Here is a 13,963-nt window from a genome sequence, read left to right as displayed (position 1 = left end):
CTATCAAGCAATTGGCGATGACTAGGTCATATATATGAGTATATTGACTTAGGAGTCAAATGAGAAAATTTGATCATAGGTCATACTCATTGTTTAAGCACAAGTGGGGTTGCCACTTTTACATAAAGCATTGTTGAGTTCACACCATTAGAGTTGCTTTGGCTCAATTTTTTGAGCAAAGCTCCCCTAGATATGATATCCCCCATAAGAGGGATGAACTAACCTTGGGTTTTGTCAATGAGGACTTCATGTAGATATTAAGATGTGGATGCTCAATGTTGATGTAGATCTTTTGGAGCAATCCACTAGAGTGTTGCACTTCAATACCTACATGGGTTAGTCCCACAAGGAACATGCATGGATATCCATAGAGATAGAGTGAAACACAAATATGATGATGCCCATGAAAGCATTAGGTTACCTTGTCCCTTGTCTTACGTACAAGAGGGTTTGTGACTCCTTGAACTAATGCAAGATATGAAAGTTGGTTGCACAAGTTCTCGCCAAAATGAATATGAGTGAAGTATGTTGGCGGACTCACCCTCAAGAACTCACTAGTTCTTCTTCTTTGGGATCCACATCAACTTGATGGGAATCCTTGGAGTTGTAGTCGTACTTGATGAAGTAGAACTTGATGTAGTCTTGGGAACCCACTTGACCATGGCCTTAGGAGCTTCTTCAAATGAATCAATCTCTTCTTGAAGCTTGTCCTTGACTTTTAGCTTGTGGTCTTCTAGTGGAAGATCATATTGAGCTTGTGTTCCCTTGAAAGAAGTGAGGTCATACTTCTCTTGTTGAGGAACAAACTTTGTTTTGGGGTATTGATCTTCTTCCCACTCACCTCCATTGGCATTGAACTTTCGTTCAAAACGAACACCTTGATTCATCCGGTGTCTTCCTTGCTTGCGTCCAAATTCCTAAAATTGCTTACTTCCAGCAAGGCTCTTGTAAACACCTTTCTCTATAATTCCCTTCATTAAGCTATTTTCTTGCTCAAGTGTGACTTGGCTAAGAGAATCATTAGTGGAATCAAGAGAACTACCAGAAGCAACAATATTGGTTTAACATGGTTATTGTTACTACTAGAAGAAGAACCTTTCTTGTTCTTATTGCTAGATTTTACTTGTGGCATATAAGTAGACAAGAGTAAACACTTGGCAATGTAAGAACTCTTCTTTCGAAGATCATCATTGATAGCTTCTAGGAACCCATGTTGTTTCTCTAAATTTAGCTTCTCGAAGCATAGCTTCTCATGAGTTCTTTGGAGCTCTCTATGATCCTCTAGAGTTTTTTCATGAGCTAACTTAAGATTCTTTAGTTCTTTAGTTAGATGCTCAATCTCCTTCTTATAATTCTCATTCGTTTCATCTTGATTAGCATGATTAATAGCAATTCCATCATAGTTTTCATCACTAGTGTTGTCAACAAGTAAATCATCATCACCTAGCAAATAATCTTCATCACTATTGAACACAACATACTCAGGGTGTGATACCCTAGGGTCTATAGCCATGAAGCATCTTCCAATTCCTTAATTTGGTGAATCAAATATGTCGTAGGAGTTGGATGACACAAGTGCAAGACTGGCAACACCTTCATCTTGAGTATATTTGGAGTCGAAGTAATAGCTTCTCTCGGAGTAGTTGTCGAAGTCGGAACCGGAAACCCATTCACCAACATGAGCTTGATGTCTTTGTCTTGTGTAGTTCTTTATTGACGTGTCCTTACTTTCTGAATCCTTGCTTCTATGAGAAGGTCTTCGTTCATAACAATCATCTCTACTGCTTCTCCTTTTTGGTGAATCTTATCTTTTCTTTTAGGGAGCCGTACACTCATTGGAGTAGTGTCTGGGTCTTCCACAATTGTAGCAATTACGATCGCGACTAGACGATCTTTTGTCATTGTAGCATCTTGACTTGGAGATTCTCTCTTTGCTTCTATTCTTATAGAATTTTTTGAAGTTCTTCGCCATTAAGCTCAATTCTTCATTGGAGACTTGCTTCTCACTTGATGTTGTTGGAGCATCATTTGAAGCTTTGTAAGCACCACTTGACTTGTTGTGGAGCTCTTCCTTATCCTTGAGTGACATCTCATGAGTAACAATTCTACCAATGACTTACGTGGTCTTGAGATCTTTGTAATTGGGCATCATTTGGATCAAAGTGCACACAGTATCATATTTTCCATCCAATTTGATCTTCTTATTACGATGATTCTCAACTTCACTCTGAAATTGCTTGAACTTTTCAAACGTTTCAGACTTATGCTTCATCAAGTAAATATACCCATATCTACTTGAATCATCAGTGAAGGTGAGAAAGTAACAATATCCACCACACGCGTCAACACTCATCGAGCTGCACACATCAGTATGTATGATTTCCAACAAGTCAATTGCCCATTCCATTGTTCCAGAAAACGGGGTTTTAGTCATCTTGCCCATGAGGCATGGTTCACATGTGTCAAGTGATTCAAAATAAAGTGACTCCAAAAGTCCATCAGCATGGAGTTTCTTCATGCGCTTTACACCAATATGACCTAAGCGGCATCGCCACAAGAAGGTGGTATTATCATTATCAACTCTATATCTTTTGGCCTCAATGTTATAAAATGTGTATCACTACGATCGAGATTCGATAAACCATTCACATTGGGTGCATGACCATAGAAGGTATTATTCATGTAAACAGATTAACCATTATTCTCTAATTCAAATGAACAACCTATTACAATAAACATGATCTCATCATGTTCATGCTCAACACAGACGTCAAATAACATTTATCTAGGTTTAACACTAATCCTGAAGGTAGAGGGAGCGTGCGATGGTGATCACATCAACCTTGGAAACACTTCGAACACACATCGTCACCTCGCCCTTAGCTAGTCTCCATTTATTCCGTAGCTTTTGTTTTGAGTTACCAATTTAGTAACTGAACTGGTATCTAATACCCAGGTGCTACTAGGAATACTACTAAGGTACACATCAATAACACGTATATCAAATATACTTTTGTTGAAGTTGTTAGCTTTCTCATCTACCAAGTATTTGGCGTAGTTCCACTACCAGTGACCGTTCCCCTTACAATCGAAGCACTTAGTCTCGGGTTTAGGTTCAACCTCGGGTTTCTTCACTAGAGCGGCAACTTGCTTTCCATTCATGAAGTTTCCCTTCTTGCCCTTACCCTTCTTGAAACCAATGGTCTTGTTAACCATCAACACTTGATGCTTCTTCTTGATTTCTACCTTCACGGACTTAAGCTCCGCAAACATCTCCAGGATCATCTCCATCCCTTGCATGTTATAGTTCATCACGAGTCTCTAGTAGCTTGGTGATAGTGACTATAGAACCCTGTCAATCACTATCCCGTCTGGAAGATTAACTCCCACTTGATTCAAGCGATTGTAGCACCCAGACATTCTGAGCACATGCTCACTGGCTGAGCTATTCTCCTCCATCTTGTAGGCCAAGAACTTGTTAGAGGTCTCATACTTCTCAACACGGGCATGAGCCTAAAATACCAATTTCAGCTCTTGGAACATCTCATATGTTCCATGGCGTTCAAACGTCTTTGAAGCCCCGATTTTGAGCCATAAAGAGCATGCCTGCTAGATGTTCACAACATCCACATGCGACGCTAGAGGGGTTGGTACACCGAGCGGTGCATCAAGGACATAAGCCTTCTGTGTAGTAGTGAGGACAATCGTCAGACTACCAACCTAGTCCACATAATTGCTTACAATATCTTTCAACTTAGTCTTTCTCTAGGAACGTATTAAAACAAGGAGCTATAGCGTGAGCTATTAACCTACAACATAATTGGCAAAGAAAATTTAGACTATGTTCATGATAATGAGTTCAACTAATCATATTACTTAAGAACTCCCACTCAAATCAACATCCCTCTGGTTGTCCGAGTGTAACACGATCCAAATTCACCAACCCAAGTCTGATCACCATGTGAGATGAGGTGGTTTCAATGGTGAACATCTCCATGTTGATCATATCTACTATATAAATCATGTTCGACCTTTTGGTCTCTTGTGTTCCGAGGCGTCTGTACATGCTAGGCTCGTCAAGTTTAACCCAAGTGTTCCGCTTGTGCAAAACTATCTTGCACCCATTGTATGTGAACACCCGTTGTATGTGAACGTAGAGTCTATCACACCCGATCATCACGTGGTGCTTCGAAAACGGCGAACTTTTGCAATGGTGCACACTTGGGGAGAACATAATTTTATCTTGAAATTTTAGTGAGGGATCACCTTATAATGCTACCATCGTCCTAAGCAAAATAAGATGCATAAAAGGATTAACATCACATGCAAATCATAAGTGACATGATATGGCCATCAACTTGTGCTTTTGATCTCCATCTCCAAAGCACCAGCATGATCTCCATCGTCACCGGCATGACACTATGATCTCCATCATCGTGTCGCCATCGGGGTTGTCATGCCAACCATGCTTCTACTACTATTGCTACCACTTAGCGATAAAGTAAATCATTACATAGCATTTAATGGTTAACACGCAGGTCATACAATAAATAAAGACAACCCTATGGCTCCTGTCGGTTGCCGTATGCATCGACATGCAAGTCGATATAAATTATTACAAACATGACCATCTCATACATCAAATATATATCATCATGTCTTTGGCCATATCATATCACAACATACCCTGCAAAAATAAGTTAGACGTCCTCTAGTTGTTGTTGCATGTTTTACGTGGCTTCTATGGGTATCTAAGAACGATTCTTACCTACGCAAAGCTACGATGGTGATATGCAAGTTGCTATTTAACCTTCTACAAGGACCGCCTTTGTCGAATCCGATTCAACTAAGGTCGGAGAGACAGACACCCGCCAGCCATCTTTATGCAACAAAGTCACATGTCTGTCGATGGAACCGGTCTCATGTACATGGACATGTAAAGTTGGTCTGGGCCGCTTCATCCCACAATACCACCGAATCAAGAAAAGACCAAGGAAGGAAGCAATCTGAATATCAACGCCCACAAACTCCTTTGTGTTCTACTCGTGATGTCATCTACGCATAGACCTAGCTCATGATGCCACTGTTGGGGTATGTTGCATGGGAAACAAATTTTTCCTACGCTCACCAAGATCAATCTAGGAGAGGAACATCTACGAGAGTAGAGATTGCATCTACATACCCTTGTAGATCGGTAAGCGGAAGCGTTAAGAAACATGATCAACGTAGTCGAACGTCTTCGCGATCCAATCACGATCCATCTAGCGAACTCCGAACCAAATGCCAAATGGATGGCACCTTCGCATTCAACACACGCACGGCTTGATGATGCCTTCACCTCCTCGATCCAGCGAGCGATGGTGAAGTAGTAGCTCAAGTCCTCCGGCAGCACAACAGCATGGTGGCGGTGGTGGTTGAGAAATCTCAGCAGAGCTTCGCTAAGCACTACAAAGAAGAAGATGGCTATGATGGAGAGGAGGAGCAGCGCCGTGGCACGTATAGATGTGTATGGGTGTGGCTGCCCTCTCTTCCCTCCTCTATATATAGGGTGGTGGTGGGAGGGGCGCCCCTAGATCCCATCTAGGGGTGGCGGCCACCAAGGGGGAAACCCTAGAAGGGTTTGGTGAAAGCACAAGTGCTCCCTGGGTGATTTTGGTAATTCATGACAATGTATCTCTTGTTGGACTAATACCTTTACCTAGTGCTGAAAGTGCAACTATCCCTAGGTGGTTTTGGTAATTCCTAACAACATATAGCTCATTGAGCTAACATCATTCCAAGATGAATATTTCAGGAAAAGCTCAATGAATGGCATGGCATGGATGAGAAAAGTGGATCCCTCAAAATGCTAAGGATAAAAGGATTGGCTCAAGCTCAAAAGCTCAAGACTCTACATTTTATATTTTAGTGATCCAAGATCACATTGAGTCTATAGGAAAAGCCAATACTATCAAGGAGGGATGAGGTGTTGCTTAATGAGTTTCTTGCTCCACAGTGCTTAGTGATATGCTCCAAAACCCTCAACTACTTTCTCACATCCACATATGACCTAAACCCAAAAGTCAAACTCGGCCCAACCGATTCTTTCTACCCGGCGCCACCGAGTTCAGATGTCATAGCCACTGCCACAAACCCTAGGCAAATCGGTCTCACCGATAGGGATCTCGGTCTCACCGAGATGGGATTGTAATCTCTCTGTTTCCCTTCGTAACGTTTCGGTACCACCGAGATGAGCGATCGGTCCCACCGAGATTGCAATGTAAACTCCCTGTTTCCTTTTCATAACATTTCGGTCCCACCGAAATGAGCGAACCGGTCCCACCGAGTTTACCTGACCAACTCTCTGGTTAGCTTATTACCAAAATCGGTCTCACCGAGTTTGTGTAATCGGTCTCACCGAGATTACGTTATGCCCTAACCCTAACCATATCGGTCCTACCGAGTTGCATGTCGGTCCCACCGAAAATCCTAACGGTCACTAGATTTGCTAAATCGGTCCGACCGAGTTTCTCAATTCGGTCCCACCGAGTTTGGTAAGTTGTGTGTAACGGTTAGATTTTGTGTGGAGGCTATATATACCCCTCCACCTCCTCTTCATTCGTGGAGAGAGCCATCAGAACAAACCTACACTTCCAACTTGTTGTTTCTGAGAGAGAACCACCTACTCATGTGTTGAGGCCAAGATATTCCATTCCTACCATATGAATCTTGATCTCTAGCCTTCCCCAAGTTGCTTTCCACTCAAATATTCTTTCCACCAAATCCAAATCCTGTGAGAGAGAGTTGAGTGTTGGGGAGACTATCATTTGAAGCACAAGAGCAAGGAGTTCATCATCAACACACCATTTGTTACTTCTTGGAGAGTGGTGTCTCCTAGATTGGCTAGGTGTCACTTGGGAGCCTCCGACAAGATTGTGGAGTTGAACCAAGGAGTTTGTAAGGGCAAGGAGATCGCCTACTTCGTGAAGATCTACCGCTAGTGAGGCAAGTCCTTCGTGGGCGACGGCCATGGTGGGATAGACAAGGTTGCTTCTTCGTGGACCCTTCGTGGGTGGAGCCCTCCGTGGACTCGCGCAACCGTTACCCTTCGTGGGTTGAAGTCTCCATCAACGTGGATGTACGATAGCACCACCTATCGGAACCACGACAAAAACATCCGTGTCTCCAATTGCGTTTGAATTCTCCAAACCCTTCCCTTTACATTCTTGCAAGTTGCATGCTTTACTTTCCGCTGCTCATATACTCTTTGCATGCTTGCTTGAATTGTGTTAAGATTGCTTGACTTGTGCTAAGATAGCTAAAATCTGCCAAAGACTAAAATTGGGAAAAGGATAAGTTTTTATTTGGTCAAGTAGTCTAATCACCCCCCCCTCTAGACATACTTTCGATCCTACAAGTGGTATCAGAGCTTTGGTCTCCATTTGCTTTGATTTCCATAGCTTTTGGTGGTCATAGCCTTGGTTTCACAACCTAGGAGAGTATGGCGTCTAGCGAGGGAAATTATCACCGTAGAGGTCCTTACTTTGATGGTACTAATTTTGCTAGTTGGAAGCATAAGATGAAAATGCATATTCTCGGACATAACCCCGCCGTTTGGGCTATTGTGTGTATTGGCTTGCAAGGTGAATTCTTTGATGGGAGAGAACCGAACCGTGAAGCTAGCGCGGATGAGTTGAAGATGCTGCAATACAACGCTCAAGCTTGTGATATCCTCTTCAACGGATTGTGCCCGAAGAATTCAACAAAATCAGCCGTCTTGAGAATGCAAAGGAAATTTGGGATACTTTGATTGATATGCACGAAGGTACCGACTCCGTCAAGGAATCCAAGTTGGATGTGCTCCAAAGTCAACTTGACAAGTTCAAAATGAAGGATGGTGAAGGTGTCGCTGAAATGTACTCTAGGCTTGCTCTTATCACAAATGAGATTGCGGGCTTAGGAAGTGAAGAGATGACCGACAAATTCATCATCAAGAAGATCCTAAGAGCTTTGGACGGAAAATATGATACCGTGTGCACATTGATCCAAATGATGCCCAATTACAAAGATCTCAAGCCAACGGAAGTCATTGGAAGAATTGTTGCTCATGAGATGTCACTCAAGGATAAGGAGGAACTTCACAACAAGTCAAGTGGTGCTTACAAAGCCTCATGTGAAGCCCCTACATCATCAAGTGAGAAACAAACCTTCAATGAAGAATTGAGCTTAATGGTGAAGAACTTCAACAAATTCTACAAGAGTAGAAGCAAAGAGAGAAGCTCCAAGTCAAGGTCCTACAATGACAAAAGATCTTCTAGTCGAGAGCGCAATTGCTACAATTGTGGGAGACCCGGACACTATTCCAATGAGTGTACGGCACCCCACAAAAGAAGAGAAGAATCACCCAAGAGGAGAAGTAGAAGAGAAGAATCACCACCAAGAGAGAGGAGGAGTAGAGATGATCGTTATGAACGAAGAACATCCCGGAGAAGCAAGGATTCGGAAAGGAAGGACAAGTCATCAAGGAGCTACACAAAACGAAGACATCAAGCTCATGTTGGTGAATGGGTATCCGGCTCCGACTCCGACAATCACTCCGAGAGAAGCTATCACTCCGACTCCGAATATACTCAAGATGAAGGTGTTGCCGGTCTAGCACTTGTGTCAACCAACTCCTACGACATATTTGATTCACCAAATGAAGGACTTGGAAGATGCTTCATGGCTAAAGGCCCAAAGGTAACACACCCCGAGTATGTTGATTTCAATAGTGATGAAGATGACTTGCTAGGTGATGATGATTTACTTGTTGACAACTCTAGTGATGAATACTATGATGAAACGTCAATTAATCATGCTAATCAAGATAAAACGAATGACAATGATAAGGAGAAGATTGAGCTTCTAACTAAAGAACTAAACACTCTTAAGTTAGCTCATGAAACTATCTTAGAAGATCATCGAGAACTTTTAAGGACTCATGAGAAGTTACGCTTTGAAAAGCTCAACCTTGAGCAAGAGCATGAGTTCTTAAAGGCAATCAATGATGATCTCCGTAAGAAAAGTTCTTCTTACATTGCCAAGCGTTTACTCTTATCAACTTACATGCCTCAAGTCAAGTCCATTAACAAGAACAAGAAGGATTCTTCCTCTAGTAGTAACAATAATCATGCTAAATCCAATGTTGTTGCTTCTAGTAGTTCTCTTGATTCCACTAATGATTCTCTTAGCCAAGTTACACTTGAGCAAGAAAATAGCTTATTGAAGGGAATTATAGAGAAAGGTGTTTACAAGAGCCTTGCCGGGAGTAAGCAATTTGAGGAAATTGTACGCAAGCAAGGAAGGCACCGGAAGAACCAAGGTGTTGGTTTTGAATGAAAGTTCAATGCCAATGGAGTTGAGTGGGAAGAAGATCAATATCCCAAGATAAAATTTGTTCCTCAACAAGAGAAGTATGATCCTACTTCCTTCAGGGGGACACAAGCTCAAGATGATCTTCCACCACAAGACCACAAGCAAAAAGGCAAGGACAAGCTTCAAGAGGAGATTGATGCATTTGAAGAAGCTCCTAAGGCCTTGGTCAAGTGGGTTCCCAAGACTATGTCAAGTTCTACTTCATCAAGTACGACTACAACTCCAAGGATTCCCATTAAGATGATGTGGATCCCGAAGCAGAAGAACTAGAAAGTTCTTGAGGGTGACTCCGCCAACATATTTCACTCATATCATTTTTGGCAACAACAAGTGCAATCAACTTCCACATCTTGCACTAGTTCAAGGAGTCACAAACCCTCTTGTTGGTAAGACAAGGGACAAGGTAACCTAATGCTTTCATAGACATCATCTTGTGTGTGCATCACTCTATGTCTATGGATATCCTTGTTTGTTCCTTGTGGGACTAACCCGTGTAGGTATTGAAAGTGCAACTCACTCCAAAGGATTGCTCCAAATGATCTACATCAACATTGAGCATCCACATCTTCAACACCTACATGAAGTCATCATCGACAAAACCCAAGGTTAGTTCATCCCTCAATAGGAGGAATCTCACATCTAGGGGGAGCTTAACTCTAAGAATTGAGTCAAAGCAACTCTAATGGTGTGAACACTTCAATGCATTATGTAAAAGTGGTAACCCCACTTGAGCTTAAACGATGAGTATGACCTATGATCAAATGTTCTCATTTGACTCCTAAGTCAATATACTCATATATAGATGACCTAGTCATCGCCAATTGTTTGATAGATGCTAGAATTGGTTGTGCATGCTTTGCCACATATTTCATTTGCCATTTTATTGTGTGAGCATGTTGGTTGCATATTTAACTCATTCGAGGACATCCACTTGTTGCTTTGATTGATTGGTTTCTTTTCCTTTTTCCAAGTGGATGGACAAGAATGCCTAAGAACCTTCTCTAGCTATCTATGCTTTTCTTGTCTCAAACTCTATTCATGCTACATCACAAAATTTGATCATGTCGGATTCGAACCACTCTGTGTGAGGAGCACTTGGAGTCCCCAATTCGTCATAGACTTAAACTTCCAAAACTTCTTTGTGCGTTTCGGTCTGACCGATTCTTCCATTTCGGTCATACCGAGATCACTAAGTCGATCTAAGTTTTCAATCTCGGTGCAACCGATTTGAACTTTTCGGTCACACCGAGTTGCTGTAACTGTCAACAGTTATGAATCTCGGTGCCACCGAGTTGTTCCACTCGGTCACACTGAGGGTCAGGCTATATATACTCATGGGCAAAAATTTGGAAACTTTCTCCAAACCCTTTCGCCCGCGCATAGCTCGCTCTGCCTCCAGGGTCTCCAGATCGTCCTCCTCGTCGCCAGCCGCCTCCAGTCGCTGGTCTCCGCCGCCGTCAACGGAATTCATCCCTGTCGTTGCTGCCGTAGCGAGTTCATCGCCAAGCTAGGGTATGGACTCGATCATAGTGCTATCCCCATCCGATTCCTAGCACATTGTGTTCATCATGATTCTTGCCACGATTAAAACTACTCTATCCAGTCAAAACAATCCATAGATTAGAGGTGAATTGAAAATTTAGGGTTAGGTTTCCGCCGAAACCATCTCGGACCCACCGAGTTGTAGAACTCGGTTCCATCGATTCGGCTAAGGCCATTGCACAAGTGATTCTCGGTCTGACCGAGAATTGCAAATTGGTGTGACCGAGTTCAGGACTTTGTGAAACCCTAGCAGTCTCGGTGCCACCGAACTGTGACTCGGTCTGACCGAGTTCACTAGTTTAGGTTCCAAAAGCTGCTTCGGTATCACCGAGTTTACAAAACGGTTGATCCGAAATGCTTTCTGTGGAAAACTAAAACTAAGTTTTTGAATCATTCTTTTGCAAAAACCTCTGTATTTTGTGATGCTCATCCACTCTATCTCATCTATATCTATTCATAGGGTTTGCAGTCAGTGTTTGCAATATGTCTGATCAAAGTGACAGCCAGAACCAGCTAGAGGAGCAGATTCATATGAGTGAGGGCACTTGTCCCTCTAGCACCTCTGATGAGGGCAGCAGGAGCACCCCAAGCAACTTGCCCAAAGTTGCCACCAGGACCAGAAAGAAGAATACCTCAGAATCTGAGGATGAAGACTATGTGGCAGTTGAGGATGAGGCCACTTCCAAGAAGAAAGTGCTCAAAAAGGAGTATGGCACAACTGCAACCACTAAGCCTAGTATGAAGACCAAAGTGCCTGCAAAGAGAACTCCCATGTCTAAAGTCAGAGCTTCTACTCAAGTACCTGAGAAATCTGATCCCAAAGAGGCTGCTGAAGAAGGGAAGAAGAGGAAGGAAAGGGTCAAGAAGACCATGGCTAGAGTTGTTGGAAAGCCTTCCATGATGGAAGAGGAAGAGGAAGAAGAGGTTGTTGAACCAGCACCCAAGGCTCAGAAGCTTATGGGTGATGCTATTAGGTCAGGGGATGCATCATCAAAGCCCAAAGAAGCACCCAAAGCTGCCTCCAAGCCCAAGACTGCACCTAAGAGGAATACCGGAAACATATCTGCTGCTGAGAAGAACAAGGCCCCAGTGCCTGAAACTGCTGCTGAAGAAGAAGAAGATGAAGAGCATATCTTGAGAAAGTTGAAGCCAAAGATTCCAGACCTTAAATGATGCTCATCTTGTGGCTGAGAACATGAAGCTAAGGAAGGATGCAGGACTCAAACAGTGGAGGTTGTCTGATTCTTATGCTATCAGGAGAAGGACTGTTGTTGACTATAGGTTCCATACTAAGGAACAGTGGGATTTCTATGAGACTGTGCTGCTGGACAAGAAACCAATTGTATGTGACATGAGGTGGGTGGACTAGAAATACCTCAAGGAGAATGAGGAACACTACCCAGGTGTGTTTGATAGTTTTAGTGCTTCCGGAGTTGCAGACTTTGTTGGACAGAAGTTCACAAAGTGGAATGATGAGCTCATAATGCAATTCTACTCCACAGCACACTTCTATCCAGATGGCAGGATAGTATGGATGTCTGAAGGTACAAGGTACCACTCTACTATTGAAGAATGGGCAAATCTGATCAATGCACCAAAGGAGAAAGAAGATGAATTGGATGTCTATGCCAAGAAGAAGAAGGATCATAATTCTATGGCACACATGTACAAGGAGATCCCAGATAAAGCTCTTGAAACTCATAAGTTTGGATCTGTACATTTCCTTCTGTCAGGACTGCCAACCATCAACTGGATCCTTAGGCACACACTCTTGCCCAAGTCAGGAGATCATAACATGATCAGAGGCCATGCTATCAATCTTCTACACATATTTGATGTGCCTCAAAAGTTCAAGGTCATGAGCCTCATAGTTGAGACTATCAAGAGGACAGCAGCTGACCAGAAGAGAAGTTGTGGGTATGCCCCACAGATCCAGGAGCTGATTAACTCCAAGATGGGCACTAGCACATACTTGTTGGACAAGGAACATATGCCTATCTTTCCAGACTTTGAGGATAACCAAGTGGTTATGGATGAAAACGAACCATCTTCTGTGCATGCTCAAGCAAAGAAGGAGAAGGCTAGGACAGAGAAGGCTACCAAGATGCCAACAATGGAAGAAGCATCTTAGTACTTTCTGAAGAGCAAACAAGATCAACTAGGCTACTTGATTGCATTCACTCTGAGGATTGAGAAGGGGCTGGCCAGCTTGACTCAAAACCAGGAGAGCCTGGAGAGGATCATGGAGCAGAAGTTCTATGACTTGGATGTGAAGGTAACTGAGATCCAGTTTGTTGTTGAGTAGCTTCAGGATGATATGCAGGAGAGGAAGGGCAAGACAACCACTGATGCATTTGCCAGAGTGCCTAGAGCTCAAAGATCAGCTGCAGTGCTAGTGACAGACACCAGAGCCACTTCATCTGCACCAGCTACAGCTCCTACAGCTCTAGTGCAACCAGCTCCAACACATACACCTCCAGCTCCATCCACATCAACTGAAGCCTTCGTCCTTGGATTCATATCTACACCACCACATCAAGACCAAGCCTGAGAGACGAAATAGTACTATGCATTTTCTAGGAACTTTTTGGTAACTGTTGCCAAAGGGGGAGAAAAATGTATAGATCATAGGCTTCGAGAGAGAGAGTTTGCTTTTGTTTTCTCTTGCTTTGGTGGTTAAACTTTATTTGCTTGTTTGAGATACTTTATGTCTGTGTGATACCTGCATGATCATGTGTTTGATCATATGCTACATTTATGCTTGTTGGATGACATTATCCTTCTTATCTCTATATGATCATTCACTTTGCTTGGTGATGAGTGCATGTACTCAATCATTATCTTTTTGAGCGCTCCACCAAGATGTATGTGACATGGAAGAGTAACCCATAAGCCTAACTCTTTGTGCATTTGCAGTCCAAAGCGAACCTTAAACTATGCACGAATTTAGGGGGAGCTCTTGCTTATCACATACTTATCAAAGCGACAATGTTTTTCACTCTTATTATCATTTGTTGAAGCTTTGATC

This window comes from Triticum aestivum, chromosome 4B (assembly GCF_018294505.1).
Source record: "Triticum aestivum cultivar Chinese Spring chromosome 4B, IWGSC CS RefSeq v2.1, whole genome shotgun sequence".
Taxonomy (NCBI): Eukaryota; Viridiplantae; Streptophyta; class Magnoliopsida; order Poales; family Poaceae; genus Triticum; species Triticum aestivum.
The sequence above is the reverse complement of the archived record's forward strand: the minus strand, read 5'-3'. Positions refer to the sequence as shown.